The sequence below is a fragment of the Urocitellus parryii genome, chromosome 8 (genome assembly GCF_045843805.1).
Source record: "Urocitellus parryii isolate mUroPar1 chromosome 8, mUroPar1.hap1, whole genome shotgun sequence".
Lineage (NCBI taxonomy): Eukaryota > Metazoa > Chordata > Mammalia > Rodentia > Sciuridae > Urocitellus > Urocitellus parryii.
The window spans coordinates 74,371,973-74,390,623 of NC_135538.1; positions in this window are offsets into that span (position 1 = coordinate 74,371,973).

An 18,651-nucleotide genomic window follows, 5' to 3' on the forward strand; every position below is an offset into this window, starting at 1 on the left:
GAGGGAGATGCAGGTAGGTCCTAGTAAGCTAGAAAATTACTTTTTAATCAGAAGTTACAAAAATCAATTCAAATCAATTGAATATATTTCAATATATAACTTTTTTTTGAAACTCAAAACAATATGACAATGTAGCCAATTCTTTTTCTCCTGAAGAATACTGGAGACAGCTCTCAAATTTCCATATTGTCTCACCTTCACTCTCATCTCTGCCCACATGCCTGCGGTACAAAGCCCAGAGATCACAACAAAGGTAAAAATAACTGTCTGATACAAGGAACTGATTCTCTTTTTCAGAAGGAGTTATAAAAATACAAGTTTTCATTGAACAACCATAAATACACAAAATTTGGAATTTCTCCATGCGATATGAGAGAAAAATTATTATGCTGAAAATATTTTCTATGTCGAGTGAAGCTGTTTTAAAACATGTTTTGGGGCTGTGGGCTGATCATAATTATTATGCTCCCAGACTGAGACCAACAGAGACATGCTTGGAGTAGAACAGGTTGTTTACTGGCTCATTGCAGTGAGGGAAAATGCACACCCTCAGGGTGGTGGTGAGCATCTTGGGAAAAGGGTATTAGAGGACTGAGGTTTGTGTGGTGATTTTGGGGAAAATTCACAGAAGCAGGACTTTTCTGGATTGGACACATAATGACAGGAAGTGGGGGAAGTTTTATAATCAATCATCTTGATAAGTCATATCTAACAGGAGAGAAGATTAGAGAAAGCAAGACAATAAAGAGTAAAAAAGTAGCAACCACTCACATAACCCTGACTGTGGAACATTTGGTCATTCTGTGTTTCAGAAATATTCTTGTTTTTATCTGTATTCGCACAAGATCAAGGAGTATTCTTGCCTTTCTTTGGATCCACCATGGACCCAAGTGCATCCAATGATATTGGTATTTTGGGAATTATTTATGTTAAACTGGACAAGGAATAGCTGGTAATGCCAGGCCAACCCCTGGAACTCAGGAATCTCTCTTTTACTTGGAAGCTAAAATTCACTGAAATAAATGCAAAATTATAGAATTTTGTTTTATGGGTTAGAAGTTAAAACAAAAAGACATTTTTATTTCCATTTTCAAAAGGCAAATAATGGGAACGTAGCTTTTAAAATTAAATGGATGTAAAATAAGTTAGATCAGCCATTTGTCTTGAGATACAGCTAAACAAAAATATTTTTAAAAATATTATAATTATTAAGTTGTTTAGGACATGAGCGAAGTAATTCTGCATATCCACATTTTTTGTTATTACATTTTTAACCTGATACTATATTGATGAGCTGAATATTTTAGTATTTTTAAAATAAAGTTGAAATAAGCCAGAGTTTTACATAGGTACTTTTGTGTAAATGTAGCTTTTAGAATAATACAAGAAATATATACATTTACTGAAAATACAAGAACATTTGTTTTAGTATAAGGAATTTTAAATGGAGAGAAATTGTCATAGTATCCCAGGATTTAGAACAGGTTTGTCTAGTGAAGTCTGAGTCAAAACATGAACAAAAGTTGAGAACTTGGACGGTCAGAGAATACTTGTCAATAATTTGTAAAATCTAGTAACCAGAAAAATATTTTCTTTTGAACTTATCCCCAGAAGTGCTGTACTTTTCAACATCAATTTGCTAGTGTAGACTTGGTCTTAATTTATAAATTAAAGCATGTTTGAAAGATAGGTAGAGACTAGAACTGTGATAAGACACAAACCACAAAAGTAAAGCGCATGGAAAAGCCCCAAGTGAATTCTATGAACACTTCTAGACTAAACTGATCGAGTGAAAGAGCTTGGAACATAGTTGATATTACATTTAAAACTGACATGTTACTTCTTAAATGTTTAAATTTGAGGTTGAAGGAGTTCCTTAAAGATTCTTAAAATGACTTAAGGCTTCATGAATAGAAAAATTGTTATTCCTGAGAATTTTGCTGAAGGACTTGACAACGGATGGTTAGGGAATATTTCCAAACTTTTAAGTAAATCCATTTTTTTTAACTTGCAAATTTTCTCATCATTGTGGGGTAAGAATTTATTGTTTCATGTACAATTAAAATCTTCCTTCACAAGAAAATCTTAAATTCCTCTACACTAAAAGTTTTCATCGAAGCTATTTTACTTCCCATGTGACTTAAAACATGAACAATCTCCTAAACACTATTTCCACTTGAAGACCACAGACCTATACGAAAAGGTAGTTTGCTTTAGGAGGTTCAGGAGAAATATATTTACTTTTTGAAAAAGATCCTAAAAGGAAGGCTGACTTAAGTCAAGTTGAGCTACTTTTGGCACAAATCCCTAGCATGTTCCTTTGTAGACTTTCCCAAGCCTGAGTAGAAAATAAATGGGACATTGTGGTAACCCTGGAAGAAAAGCTATTTTCAAAATTTCTGCACACTGCACAAATACCATTAGCAGAGAAGGCTGTATGTGCATTTGTGTAATGGTGGTATCTAAATAAAAAAGAGTATATGCATATGATACTGTACATCATCAGAATGATTTCACTTTCATTTTAAAAGAGACTCTAAAGCTATATAATAAACTGCTACAGACCCCGAACACAGTAATTCACAGATATCTCCATCCCATATTTAATAAGGCATTCAGATTCATGTATTTCCATGTGGGTTCAAACCCAGATTGGCCAAACTCTCCCCAGAACCTTCTTTAGAGTCCAGAGATAGTGCTTTCTAACCCTTTTGAGATTATAGATTTTTTCCATATTTTCTCTAACTTATAACTGTAGGTCCATAGGGTGATAGTATGTTTAGATAATAGAAAAATTCTATTTTGAAAACCTTTAATAACACCTTTTGAAAATCTATGTTTATTCGAAACATAGAAGTTAACATTTTTCTGGCTGGGCACAGTGGTTCACACCTGTAATCCCAGTGGCTCCAGAGGCTGAGGCTGGAGGATCGCAAGTTCAAAGCCAGCCTCAGCAAAGGCGAGGTGCTAAGCAACTCAGTGAGCCCCATCTCTTAAAAAATACAAAATAGGGCTGGGGATGTGGTTCAGTGAGTTCAATTCCCAGTACCCGCCTCCCAAAAAGAAGTTAACATTTTTCTGTAATAAGCATATATATTATGCTAGTCATTCTTCAAAGCACTTTACAAATACTAAGTCTTTTGCTATTCATAACAACCTTATATATTTTTCCATTTTATATATGGAGAAACTGACAGAGAAGATAAGCATCTTGCCCAAAGATACACAGCTCATAAATGTTAGACTCAGAATTCAAACCTAGGCATTCTGACCGCAGAGCTGGGCTCTTAATTAGTATGCTGTGTACACACAGTTTACCATTTTACACCAAGTCTGTACCCAATAGCTGAACCATCCTGCAGCTATGATGTGGTAGTTTGAGCAGGACAGGCTCTTGTTAAATAAAAAAAATGAGTGCCCTGGTGAGAACAACATATATTGAGAATTAGAAATTATAACTTACTAGGGACTACTCCCAATTCTGAACAAGTACTTCAGCAGACCTAGTGTTGTTCTCTTTTTTGCAATGTTCTTTAATATTTCAGGTAAAATCAAGTATCTATTTGGATAAATGATTTAGTGTTCCTATAAATCATTTTGCTCTGGGTCTAACCAACCAAATTTTATTCACAGGTGAACAAAAATGATATGATGAAACAGAGAAGCAAAATAAGAAGCAGGTAATTTGCAAAAGTATATTTCAAACCACTTTGGTATTTGGAAAGTTTGGGAGAGAGATGAGTCGTTGATGATGCTGATATATTAAGATGAAAGTTATTCTTTTTTATTATTTTTTAGTTGTAAATGGATCTTTTATCTTATTTATTTATTTATTTACTTACTTATTTATATGCAGTGCTGAGGATTGAACCCAGGGCCTCACACATGCCAGGCAAGTGCTGTACCACTGAGCCACAACCCCAGCCCCAAAAGTTATTCTTAAGTTGGAGTTGGTCTGAGTTCTAGGCCTTACATGCCAGACAACTATACATGCCTGAGATTTGACTGAGGAGATTGTCCACTAAAGGTTGGAACAAGGCTACCAATTTGCCTTAGTTGCTGACACACAGTGGGACTTAATAAATGATCTTAATGACATATGTGATATAAAATACATGTTCAGTAAGTACAAGGAAATTTTTATCTCTCATTTTAAAATCCTCAGATATTTAGATTTTACATAACTAATTTTTAAAGTAAATGTTGAAAAGTGACGTTTTCATTAGCCAAAACAATACAAAACTAAAATTCTACTTTCCTCATTTAATTAACTTCAAGGATATTAGTTGAAACAGATATATATATATATATATATATATATATATATATATATATATATATGTATATATTATTTGTAAACTATACTTACTGTGGTAAGTAAAATCTCAAGCATCCAAGGCAAGCCAGAAAATATTTTGAAATTGAGGCCATAGGAAATAAAATTTTTTCTCATTTCATAATTTCTGTGTGAACTCAAGGGTAGAGGTAATTCCATTCTGATCTAACATGAAGGACAATGACGGTATGAAGGTTCCCCATCTTTCAGTATGGATAATGGTGTGGACACTGACAACAGGCTGGTGGCTAAGGATCAACAGCAGAAGCCTTAGAGCATCACTTGCAGGAGTGCACAGATTCTTTTCCTAGAAGACAGAACAGAAGGCTCCTCTCATCCTTTATGAAAGAGGCAGCCTTGATAATCCTTTGATTGGAAATTTGATGGTACCTGCTCTCCATATCAATGTCCTCATCACTGTTTGGCTAAGCTCAGAAATCTTCAAGAAGACCTCTAGGGTCTGGCATGATCTGTTCTCTCCCTCCCTTTCTGCTTCCTTACTCACCATGTTGCCTTTGCACTCTGCTTCAGACTGTCCCAAGGCCTCTCTATTTTTTAAGTCAAGGAGTTCTTTCTCAGAGAACTTCTCACTATGCCCTTTGACTTAAACACCCTCTTCTACTTCTTCCATAAATTTCACCTCTATCTATGACCCAAATATATACTTCCTACCCATATTTCCACTCAGAACTTATGGCCCATGTATCTAGGAGCTGTATCAACTTTTGCACTTGAATGCTTAAAATTATTTCAAACTCCTCTTACCCCAATGCTCAGCACATAATCATTCTCTCTGAACTTGGTCATTCCCCAGTGTACATATTTAGGCTTCATCTTCTCCCCTTCTCCTTCACCCTTTCCCACATCCGATCTAACACCAATATGCATGATTTTACCCTTTAAATACATCTTGAATGCATTCACTGTATCTCACCATCCACCTATCGCTGGTGTGCTCAAAGGCAGACCTTTATTACCCACCTGGGAAGCTTGGTAAACACGCAGATTCTGATTCAGCAGGTCCTCATTTATAATAGACACTTGGGTTTTGCTTGTGGTGTTGGTCTGCAGGCATACTTTCTGAGTAGGGAGACTTTAATTCACCATCATTTTTTTCCTAAGTAATTGCAGTATCACCCTAATAGGTATAAACTCTGTTGCTCCCTCACCTATGCCAGCCATTTCACCAAGTGCAGATCTTAGAGACTTCTCATTATTATTGACACCAAGACCAAGCCAAGAGCCTTAGTATGGCTTATAACGTTTTCCATAAACAGCCCCTTTCTATCTTTCCATCATAATCCTAGGCCAAGACTATAGTGGCTTTCTGCTTCCTGGCCACATTAGCATACTTTAATTAATTAGAACTATATGAAATGCCATTTTGTAAGTCAAAAGCAGTTGACTTCCAGTAATTTCTTATCATACAATCTAGTAGTTTATCAATGAGCTGAACTCTTTCCCTATGTAGGGCATTTTAAAAAAAATCTACATTTTCTCTCTATCCTGTCATCTCCTGCTCATCTTTCAGCTCTCAGTCAAATGGTTCATTACTTGAGGAATCCTTCTTGACCTATTCGATCACATAGTATATTCATTATAGTATATATCCAAATTAATATAGAGAAGTTTTAAAATATATAGGAGGATGTGCTTACATAGTATGTAAATATTCTGCCATTTATATAAGAGACCTAAGCATCCACAGATTTTGGTCTTCAAGGGTATCCCTGGAACCAATCCCCTACAGACACTTAGGGATGACTGTACTTTGCATCATTCACATTGAAAATGACTATTTCATAGGGAACCAGTGACAGTGATTTTTCCAGACATTTTCCAAATGTTTTACGTTACTGATGTGTTGGTTTGCTGATTCTCTGAGTCAGCACAGGGTCACTAATGATGGGGTTAGAGACCACAGAAAGCCTCACTGAAGGAAGGCATTCTACTACTCTGCATCAGAACAGCAGAGGGGTTCTGATCCTGCAAAAGTTTTAATATTGTGATCTGTAAAATCCTTACTACATTCATACCCACTCATGATGCATTTCTTTCAAATAAGAACTTCCTTCAAACATGCAGTTTAGTTCCAATGGTCAAACTTTCTGCAACTGATTTACCTGCTATTAAAAAACTAGTGTCAGGAAAGAAAGCCATTCTAGATCTACAGAAAGTTGAATGAAGAAAGCAGATATGTAATCTCAAGATGGGTAAAGTCTCAGAGGTTCAGTTTCATAAGAGAGCATGTTGTAAGAGTAAATCAGTCACTGCAGGAAAACAATGGAACCCTGGAAGAAAAGCACAGGGTATTCTTGAAGTCCATTTCTCTGCCCTCCTCACTTGCTCAAGGACTGTGGGACCCCATGAGTAATGACCCTCTTGACTGTCTTTTCAGTAGAACCATCAGCCCCAGGCATTGCTCATCACTGTTCATCCTTCCACTTCTCTTCTCCTCAAGGTCCCACCTTTTATTTCAAAGATCTCTGGCTGCTCTATCTGGTACAGATGAGAAATATCAGCCCATGTGCCTCAGGCAACTGTTCAGGAAGAGACTGGAAGGTAGACTCTTATTTCTAGAAATATAGCTGTTTTGAACACTGGAGAGACAATATCTCTGGATTGCTAAGTGAGATTTTTCACTTCTCACTCTGGTTATCTGTGGCCAAATGGATACTTTCCAAACCTACAGACTGGACCTTAGCATGATTTCAGTGATAGACATTCTTTTCCTATTTTCAGAAATATAGTTATTTGAAATGAGAAGTACTTTTCAGTATATAGTTAGTTTTACCTAAGATCTATATTTATGCCTTTAGCTATGGGGACTATAGATTGAATTACTGAAAAAATCTCCTATTTCAAAATCCATCCTATATAGTATCACCAGATTGCTCACCCCCCAATTCTGTATTTATCAAGTAGATGAATAGTTTTAGTGGTTACACATTGCTTATAGAATAAAATCCATATTCTTCTCTCTAATAGTAAAGTGTTTCTACCATCTAAGTCTGTTCTGACTTTCCAACACCATCTATGTCCCAGCACTTCCCAATGCAAATTCTTTTGTCTACCTAAAAACCTGTCTATTCCACTCTCATCTTTCATTCATTCAACAGATATTTATTAAGCATTTGTACTAAACAAGCAAACAAATATTTTATGAGATAGGTGGTGTAAGGCTTGATGATAATGAAGCCCTAAGGGAGATACAGGTCTAGGAGACAATTTACACAGGAGGGTGCAGGAAACCTCTAATGAGGTGACATTCAAGAAGAAATAAGAGTGAGGTGAGATTGCAGACTATGTAGGTATATATGGGAGGAAATTTCCAGCACAAGAGATTAGCACATGCCAAGTCCTTGTAGTGGGATTGAGCTTGGCATACTCCAGGAGAGCAAGGAGACCAATGTGAACAGCTGGGATGGAGTGAACCAGACAGAATTATAGATGAGTAAGAAACCACGGTTGGGTAAGATCAGTGACGGCCTAGGCTTTTCTGGGGAAAGATGGGAAGCCATGAGAGAGTTTGAGCAAAAAAGGAACATGACCTAAGAGCAACACTGGTTCAGTGTGAGAATAAGGAACAAGGGTCAAAATGTCCAGTAGGAGGTTGTTTTAATGGTAGATTGGCTCAGGATGGTGACAATAGGAATGATGGGAAGTGGTCAGATTCTGGATATATTTTGAAAGAAGAGTAGGTAGAATTGCTGGTGGGTTAGATGCAGAAGAAGAGCAAAAAAGAGAAGGGAGTCAAGGTACAAAGATTTCTATTAAGTGATTGGAGGAAGAGTTTTTAGAGGTGAGAAACCAAAAATTGGAAGTATTTTTTATAGCTTTGAGGTACTATTAGACACACAAAGAAAGTTGTTGAATAAGCAACTGGGTACCCAAATTAGGAAAGTGCTCTGGGTTGGCGATAAAAATTCAGGAGTTTTCAGTATGTAAATGACATTCAAATTGATGGAATTGATTATGAGGACATGTGAAGTAGGGTGAGGCAAAGGTTTAAAAACTGAGATTCTTGGGCTGGGGATATAGCTCACTTGGTAGAGTGATTGCCTTGCATGCACAAGGCCCTGGGTTCAATCCCCAGCACACACACACACACACACACACACACACACATACAAAAAAAAAAAAAAACTGAGATTCTGGAAGAGAAAGAGGAAACAACAACAACGAAGACCCACAAGGAGCAGCCAGTTAGGTGAGAGGACAGCCACCTGGGTTGCCTGAGTTCATGTCAGCCTATCTATCGCAAGTGGGGGTATTGCTCTAAGGTAGTTTGCTGCCCTCCCATGTGAGGTCTTGTTTGATTCCTAGCACTGCCAAAAGAAAAAAAAAAGCCCCCCAAAGCCATCTCAATACATCCCTTTTATTCTAGCCTACTCACACTTAATTCTGTGCTGTGGGTGACTTCTCTTGTCTTGTGTTTTAACTACATAAGACCTGTGTATGCTTTAGCTCTTTCAGGATGAGTGGGGCTTTGTCTTAGTCAATACACTCTTCCATCCCAATTCTATTCTTTAATTTCATTAACTGATTCCTTTCCTCCATGAGTGTATAACAATCAATCCTTCTATGACTTCCCAGTCCTGGACCTCAAGTTAAACACACAAGAAAATCAATGGTAGCACCAGTCTAGTGTCAGAGGACAAAATAAACAAGGAATGTTAGATTTGGGCACCAGCATTGAAGGTAGTGGCCATCAGGTTGTGGCACAAACTTTGTGGAACTGAAGATAATGATTCAAAACAAATCAGTAGATATGAGTTAAATAAATCATGGCACAAGGAAGTTAAGATGTATGGAAAGCAATTCCCAATCTTAAAGAGATCATTGTCCTAAAAAGCAAGGCAGGAGAAAAGGTGACAGATAAAAAAAAAAAAAAAAAAAAAAAAAAAAAAAAAAAAAAAAACTAAGAGTTTAGGAGAGCAGTAGAAAAGACTTTAAAATTTATACTAGTATTATTAGTTTCAAGATCCTGCTTATAATTGAATAAATCTACCTTTATTATTCCTTAGTATCATTTACAATGTGTAATTAAAGAATCTGGTAACAAGAAAAACAGAACATTACATCTTGTCTATCAAAATATAAGATAACCCTTGAGTCAGGCCTGGCCTAGCACAAAGCCAGCACTGAGTCAGCTGAGACAAACACCTGTGACATGCATTGAAAGCTAACTGAATACCACCCCATGAAAATAAAACAGGAATGCCCCTCAGCTGAGCAAGCACAGCACTCCGAAGGCACAGGGCAGTTTGGAAATGTCAATGTCTGCAACTCTACTTCCCTCTGTCCCACAGAGGTATACCACAATTATATGGAGTTTTAATTTTAATTTGAACTAAACCCAGGGAAGGTTATTTTGGACATTTGGTAATTTTACATGGACTTAGTACACAACATTATTTTCAAAGATTGGCACGTCAGAGGGGAGAATGATTTTGAATCTGTGCTTGTGATAACTACAAGTTGTTTAGCATGTATTCATCATGTCACATATGATCACCAAATGTGGTTGTGAGTCACATTCTGAGTGTGTGTAGAGGAGAGTTAATTTGCTGAGCAAGGGTCCTGCTATTGCCGACAGGAAGAAGGATGACATGCTCTAGTTTCACTGGGACAAGCCAAGCAGACACATTCACACTGATCTTATTTAAAAGTTCTATGAATAGCAAGAACTAAGCTTGATAGATGGTCAATTAATCTTTAAACAGAAGAATACAGGGCTTATCTAGCTTAAGGACAGTGACTTAAATGACCTCTTTTACCAAAATTCAGCTTAGCTACCTAGAGTTTTAAATTTTTAAAATAGTTTTTAAGTTGTAGATGGACGCAATACCTTTATTTTATTTATTTATGTGGTGCTGAGGATAGAACCCAGTGCTCTATCAATGAGCTCTACCATTGAGCTACAACCCCAGCCCAATTTTTAAATTTTTAATGAAGTTTTTTAAATTAAATAATGTTGCTGTGTGGAATTAATGTTGTCTCAGAGATAATTCAACTTTAGTAAGCTCCAAAGCAGCTAAAGATAAGTTGAGAAATTAAAGGAAACTTCTAATTCAAAAATGGTGCCATATTGGTGAATAATCCTTTATGTGGGAAAAACACAATAAGAAAAATAGACTATAATTCCTTATCAGTATTGACCAAAAAAAAAAGATTTGGGACAATATTATCAAAATCTTAAGGCTTATACCTATCTTACATTTCATTTTATTTAAACATATGTAATTATGTACATTTTTTTCATTTTGTTCATCATATTCTGGTAATATCTGTTGTTTACTTTCAGAGGAGAACATTTAGTGAATAAAAACTTAAATAGAGTAGTCAAATGCCAGATGAATTGTAGTTAGTGAAAACTGCAAATCCAAAATAGCTTTAAAAATGTTATCAACTTAATTTTTTAGTCTTCCTTTCTCTTGTTCTCCGAGACTACAGACAACAGATAAATCATCTTGCTAGCGCAAAATGTCTTATTTTGGTTTCTTTCCTTGAAAATTTTTTTTATTTAAATAAGTCTTTGTTTTAAAGGAACATGTCGTCAGTCAAAATAGTGCTATCACTTCTGAAAATATTTTCATTTTCTGACATGCACCAAGGTGCCATAAAGCAGTGTTGACAACTCCATCTTTAGCATTCCACAAATCTTATGGAGATATATCATCAGAAAACCACACAATCTATATCCGGGCTCTGACAAAACTGAAACATGGCCTGCCAGCCACAGATAAGTTTTGAAATGTTAGTCACTGAAAAGGTGATAACAGAAACAGGGATCAAATGCATGTACACGTTCACCTTTGGATGCCTGCGGTTTCAAGCCAAGCCACTTTGGTAAAAAGATATTACAATTTGGCCTCTTGGTGTAGTCAGTAGATATATATGTGTATACACTGAGTGTGATAAGATGTGAAAACACACCAAGGAGCTGGTGTTAAATGTGCTAGAATTAAGAGATGCTGTGAAGCAATAACAACATCTTCAGAAAACAAGAGAGTGAGAAGCTTGGGGTTGGAGCAACTAGAGACTGAGCTCCGGGGATCAAAGCGGTGCACATTGTGTGGCTGCCATGGGCACAAATGGAAACTACTATGGAACGCTTTGGAGCAAGTGGAAACAGCTTCAACGTCTTTGTCTTCGTCATCTTCCTTTTTAATCCCCAAGTGTTTGGGGATTTCAGGCTGTTCTCAATTTTATATGGAAAATTTTAAGAGATAGGAGAAGACAAAGGCCCATTACGCTGGACCTGGACATGAAATATTAAACCAAAGGATTTTTTTTTAAAGTCTCTTTTTAAAAAAAATATATACATAACCAGAATGACTACAAATACTACGTTTAAGGCAGAATTTATAATCATTTACTTCTTAATGGTTCCTCCCTCATGCCATCCATTTTCAAACAAAGCTGAGTTTATGACCATCATCCGAGATTACATTCCCGTGCAGTTGCAGTATTTCTTCTGTAGTGATTTATTTAAAAGGGCTTCACCATGATAGCTCTCCAACTTTGTTCCTTCCTGTATATCACTGTTCAGGGTCAAAAGCTGGGAAAAGGGCTGGTCCCTAAGGCCTAACATATTTCACCAGTGGAGACTCTGGCTTTTCACTTCTCTTTCTCTCCTCATCACTTTATGCTTAAAGAAGAACAGATGTGGAAACGTTTAGAAAAAGACTAATTGAATTTCACATAACACAATTTAGCATTGTTTGAGGAAGTAACTAAATCAACAGCACATTTTCCAAAGGCCCAGCCTCGCCTAATTAGAACACCAAACGTGTGACTAATTGGCCACACTTCCACCAAAGGCTCTGTAGCAGATGAGCTGTCGCCCATTCCCTTTGCCCCAGCTGAGGGCGGCGGTTTGGCTGTGAGGTAAGGCGGTTGCTCTAAATAAGCTGGGCTAAGTATAATGGGGAAAGAAACTCTGAGAGGGCCCAAGAACATATCCATGGGAAGCAGGAGAGGAACTGGAAGAGGTTTAGGCTGTGGCAGCATTCAGAGAATTACCAGAAGATTATCAGGACATAAATCAGGAGATACTTGGGGCCCTGTAATTGGGACTGTAAATAGCCTGCTCTTTATCATTTCAGTTTCATGGCCTTAGAACTCGATATCTAATTAAAACATAATCTGATATCATCAGCAAAGGCACCACTTAACTTGACCCTTTACCACACTGGCAGATCTGCTTTTTGCATGCAACAGAATCCTTGCTTTCTTCTTCGACTTTAAGTCCTAGGAGTGTGCAGAAGAGTATGTGAAAAGAAGGGGCATAATGAGAGGAGAGGGAGAGGATGATGCTGGGGTTGTTCTATGGTAAAACCCAGAACATTTTGCTTTCAAAAATCTGTCATCCCTACTCTCTCCTCCTAAGTATAAAACCCAAGGAACTAAAAGTGACTTTGAAAGTCTTTTAGTGAAACTTTCACGTTTTATAGGTGAGGACTCTGAGGCCAAGAAATGTGCAGTAATTTGCCTAGGGTCACACATCCCTGGCCTTTATTTAGAACTAGAAATCAAATCTCTGACATCCCACTTCTGATGCCATTTATACTTCCTCTACGTGCAGGGTTTCATAATTACCTACTGATTGGACTATCTGTTCAATCCCAAATACCTGAACAACAAAATAACCTACCCCTCATAAATTTGCCAGGGAACGTTGCAATGTATTCTAATTTGTTAGTATCGATACTGGCTTCTGGTCTCCACCTATCAGGGTAATTGGCTTTTCTAAAAGTCTGAATATTTGCTTTAATGAAATCTTGTCATTTTATTTTCTATCTGATAAGAAATTATAGTGAATTAATTTTTACTAGGAATGAGTTTCTGAAAGAACAGCTATGTATCTGTACTCAAGCTAAGGTGATTCATATGAACTTTGTAGCTGTTAAACATGTTGTCTACTCATTTAGGAAAGAAACTCTGGCTTAAAAGCATAAAACATATTTAGCAAAATAAATGCGGCATGAATGTGCACTGATCATCAGCGTATATTATTCTGGGGGAATTTTTAAGCTTTACCCTTCTCACCCAGGGTATAATTTTTAAACTTTTTTTTTTTTCATCACACTTGGTTGATGACAGCTCAGGGGGATAGAAAGCAATGTAGAATGTTCACAAGAAACTATGGTTATTAAAAAAATATTAATATTTCTTTGATAATTTACTACTTAAAATGGTCCTTGTTCCTGTGTTCCTGCATAAAAGATAAACTAGAGTTGAATATACTTACTTTAGAGGTTATCTCCATCTTCCACATGCCAATAAAAACAAAGTCATAGAAATTCTCTTTCTTGTTAATCAAAATCTTTAGAAAATTGAAAATGAAGTTAATAAAAGAAATTAAGATCAGATGTTGGCAAAACATTTCATGCATTAATATTCTTGAAAGTTTGCTATTGATAGATAGCTTAGTGCAGAAAGAAGACTGTCCTGGATATTTTTTTCTCCTTGATAAGAATGTGTAAAGACGATAATCTTGACCCTGAGGGGTTATTGGGGGATCGACAGATAATAACACCAGGTAAAAGTGCTTTGCTTTTCTAATAATAAAATGGGATTTTCCATGGGATGGTTTAATCAATACCTGATGTGGCCAAGTAGACAGGTTAAGAACTGAATGTCTCCTTTATGAGGAATCAGCCTTGGGAAAGTTCCTGAGACTCCATTTGTTTCCGACTGTAAGCACAGATGAACAAATGGACTGAGACAGGAATGTGTGTCAGCATGGTGGGGTTCAGCCATTCCTCTTCTTTCCTGTGTTCACCACAGCCAAATGGGCTGTTGGGTGGTCAGAATTTGTCAGGAAGATAGACAGCCACTGGGAATCGGTACTGATCAGTCTTCTGGGCTGTGATCCAAGGCTTTGCTTCGTGTATAGAGTAGCATTCAGTGTCACATGAAACATGGTGGCAACGGTCCTGCCTTTTTTAAATTATTGAAATTCATTAAGAACAATTAAAAACTAGGGAAGAATTTTGGCATCTTCAGAAGAAAGACCACTTAAATGCAGGTTATTTACTGATGGATGTATTTGCCCGTCAAGCAGAAGTGAAGTAGGTCGACTTTAAAATCTTTTATGGGCAGTAAAGAGGCTAGTTGGCTAAAGAGTGTCACTCTTCATTTAGAAGTACCAGCAGAAAGTAATGCTACAAACAAGAAAGTGTCATAGATAAAATGAATGCAGCAGATATTTATATGCAGGTTGTATCTACTTAGTTTTGTTTTTTTCCCCTAATTTTATTATTTGCAGCTATTTAGTTTTTTTAGGTTTTTGAAATCAAATATAAATATAAAAAGCTTTATTAAATAACAACATTTTAAAAGTCAGGACTTGGCATTTCTTCTTTTGAAAAATTAGAGTCTCTTAAAAAGGAATTCCCAATTTATGGGGAAAACCAGATGACTGGGCACTTTAAACCATGGAACCATGGATGTGCTTTCTAAACATCATGTCTTACATGATGATGGCTGTAACATGACTTTTAGCCAATTGCATGACGAAAGCAAACAAACACCATAAAAAGGATGACATTTTGGATGCAGAAATAGTGCACTGTACCAATTGCTGCCCCCCACGCCCCCACAGCCAACTACACAAACAAAATACCCCTCTTGAATGAGAAGACCTACTTCTAGTCCTAGATTTCTACTAACCAGTTGCCTAAGCTTGAGCAAATCATTTAATTTCTCTGGATTTTGCTTTCATCTCTGTAGGATGAGAATGTGAGTCTAGACAGATGAGTTGTTCTCAACCCTAACTGTTCTTTAGGAACATGAAGGAACGTTAAGAAATACTGATGTCCAGGCTCTGCTCCAAATCAAGTAAACCAAAACCTCTGGTGAAAGAGCCCATAAATTGCTATTTTCATAAAGTATTGCAGCTGATTCTAATATGCAGCAGTGTAAGGAGTGGACAGATGCTTTATCATAACACTTGGGGTGCTGAGCCTCTGTAAAAATATCCATGGCAGACTCAGTAATTTTTAATGATGAAAAAATATGTGCAGTGGTTTTTATCTTTTATGTTTAGTAAATAAACTAAAGTTACATTTAAAAATAATATAGCAAGCCCTCCAAGTTAATCACTATGAAGTATAGTATTACTTGAGTCATATCACATAAACCCTTTACATTGAATGAATTATCTGGTTTGTATAAGTTGAAATGGCACAAATTGACCAAAACACGGAGACATAATAAAAAAAAACTTCTTTGTTGGGAATATGTCCACAAGGCACCAAATGATCAGATGAAAATGGAAAGAAAAAAAATCTAGGTGTTCTGTCAGATGTATAATACCTGGGCTTCCTTTTCTTTCATTCTGTCCCTCCTCCACAATTTTCTTACCTTGCCCTATTCAATTTGGAGACTTCTGTTATAACTCTTCATTTGTTTCAAGGAATGCACATCTCTTTGTTGGAGTAATGGGAACAAGCATCTCCAAGATATGCACTAATAGAAACACACATTTCCCCTAATTTCTTTCTATTCACAAACCTCAAAAAATATGTCTTCTGAAAGTTTTATATCAAAGCGAAGTATTTTTAATTAAAGCTTGGTCTCCTCTGAACTATGAGGACTAAACCAGACCAAGAACTGCCACATCATTTTTCTCCTCATTATCACCTCGTTAAGATCCCAGAACATGCCTCAGAGGCAGGGGGTTGAGACATGCAGCTTAACAAGGTGATAATGAGGAGAAAATGTCTCTAGCCTATTTGGGGCACAGCACATGCTAGGTAGGATGATGGCAGGCCAGTTTGGACCAGAGCAGAACACACTTTAGTTACCAAAATGTCTTTCTTAGAATGATTTGGCTATTTTTTGAGGTAAATTGTATTTTCTTCTCATTGCCATTGGTAAGCCAAAATGGACCAAAAAAAAAAAAAAAGATATTTGGACCTAATATTTTGCTGTACAGAATGAAAATAACTTTCCAATGTCCATTCATCTATTTATCCTTAGTAATGTGAACCTTGATACATAGCCAGGCATTGGTATCCAGCTACATCTAGAAGTATCATGTCACCAAGCTTTAGCCAATGATATTTAAATGGAAGTATTTCTGCTACCTTCTAGAAGAATCTTAAACATAGGTAATTGACTTTTCCTCACTAATTTCCTTCTTTATGCTGGCTGGAGAGTAGATATGCTAACTGGAGCTCTGGCGGCTATTTTGAATCATGTATTGGTGAGACAGAAGGAAGCTTGGCCTTTATGACCATGTAGGTCCCATACCAGCCTGGACAGCCTCCCTTCAGATACTTTTACTTGAGACAGGAAAAAAAAAAAAAACAGTAGTTTTTGTTGGTGGTAACATTGATAAATGAGCTGAATTGAATACAACCACACATGTTTTTTAAGAGTTAGCTGTATTTTTTTCTGACACCATATTTAAATATAATCCAAATTTCACACCCTTTCATCCTCAATTCTCAGCTATCACCCAAGCCAGAAGACCTGGGAGCAGTAGTGTGCTGAAGCTAGCTCAGAGTGGCTCACTTGAGCCACTGTTAAAATATTCAGACTTTTACAAGACAGTTGTTAAAACAGCTATTATTTAAAATTATATAAAATTACAACTTAATAAATTATATTAAAACCAAAGGTACTCCAAATTACCATTTTTAATGATTTTATCTTTTTCCTGCTCTTGAGTTTATATTATACCTGTATATTGGAAATACTTTATAATGGGATGTTTCTATGCATTTCTTTCCAAGTCCCTACTTAACATCATGTGTGTAGCTCGAAATCAGCAAATGCTACAAATTAGGACCTGACTTTATTTTGTTGCTTGTCTAGGCTTAAGAAAGTGATGAAGGAAAATGATAATAATTCAAGGGACACTCAAAAGTATGTCATGTCTAAGACTGAAGCTGAAATTTTAGATTTCAGTTTAATGAATATTACTTGCATGAGAGTGAGAAATATCATAACAGTAGGCCACCTGTCATACTTAGTGAGAGTAATTTTATGGGACAAAGAGCAAATTAAGATACAACTACATTTGTGAAACCATTGTAGAATTGCAACTGCAGTTTGGCCACAGGTGTAAGAGTTCACCAAAAATCAATAAACGGACTCTGTGAAAATTGCTAGGCTCCAAAAATTTACAATAAAGAGTACTGCATACTATTATTGATAAATTATGTACTACAATGCTTTAAAATAACATTTATTTAAAAATGTATGTAATGACTACATATATACACGCATCTTTTTTTTTTTTTTTTTTTAGAAAACCAGTTGTTAAACACTTACTAGCATATCACTGTCTGGAGCACCTACCTATTTCTCTTCTTTCCTCAGCCCATGCGTTCAAGTGATTACTAAATCCTCTAAATTTTTATTCAGAAATGTTAGTTAAATTCTATATTTCTATTCACCCCATAGCTAATTCGGAAACTTGGTGTCTTTGATCTCTGGCTGCTTTCACTTTTGTCTCTACCTTCACTGTTTAGTTCATAACCCACACAGTCACCACTAGAGTCCTTTCACAGAACAAATGTGTTCTGCCACTTCCTTAGTTAAAGTCATTTAGCAGCTTTCAGAAGCCTAGAGGATAATACCTAATAGCTGCTCTTCATGGCTCCAGCTCCTGGCATAGAGACCTTCAGTCATTCTGAACTTGTGGTGGTTAATTTTAGGTGACAACTTGACTGGATTAAGGTATACCTAGAGACCAGTAAAGAATTATATCTGGGTGTGTCTGTAAGGGTATCTCCTTACAAGGATGGCATGCAAGTCAGTGGACTGAGTGGGGAAGATCTGGGAGTGGGCACCATCCAATCAGCTGGGGACCCAAAGCAAAGAAAAAGCTAGAGAAAGAACTTCCTTTCTCTCAGAACAGGGATGCACTCTCCTTCTGTTGCTTCTGGACATCAGAACTTCAGGCTTTCTAGGCTCAGAACTCTAGGACTTAGACCAGCACCACCTCTTCTCTCCCAGCTTCTCAGGTCTCCAGCTTCAGACTGAGAATTACTCTATTGGCTCCCCTGGCTTTGGGATTTGGACTAAGCCACCCTATCTGCATCTTTATCTTGCAGATGGCCTGTGATGCAATCTCTCAGTTTCCATAATTGCATGAGAAAATTCCTCTAATAAACTTTTTCCTATCTCTCTCTCTCTCTCTCTCTCTCTCTCTCTGTCTGTCTATCTATCTATCTAGCTAGCTAGCTATCTACCTACCTACCTACCTACCTATCTATCCATCCCTCCCTGAGCTACAGGTTTTGTCCCTGAAAAAATGCATACACAGAACTCCTTACTCTACTATTTTCATTTTT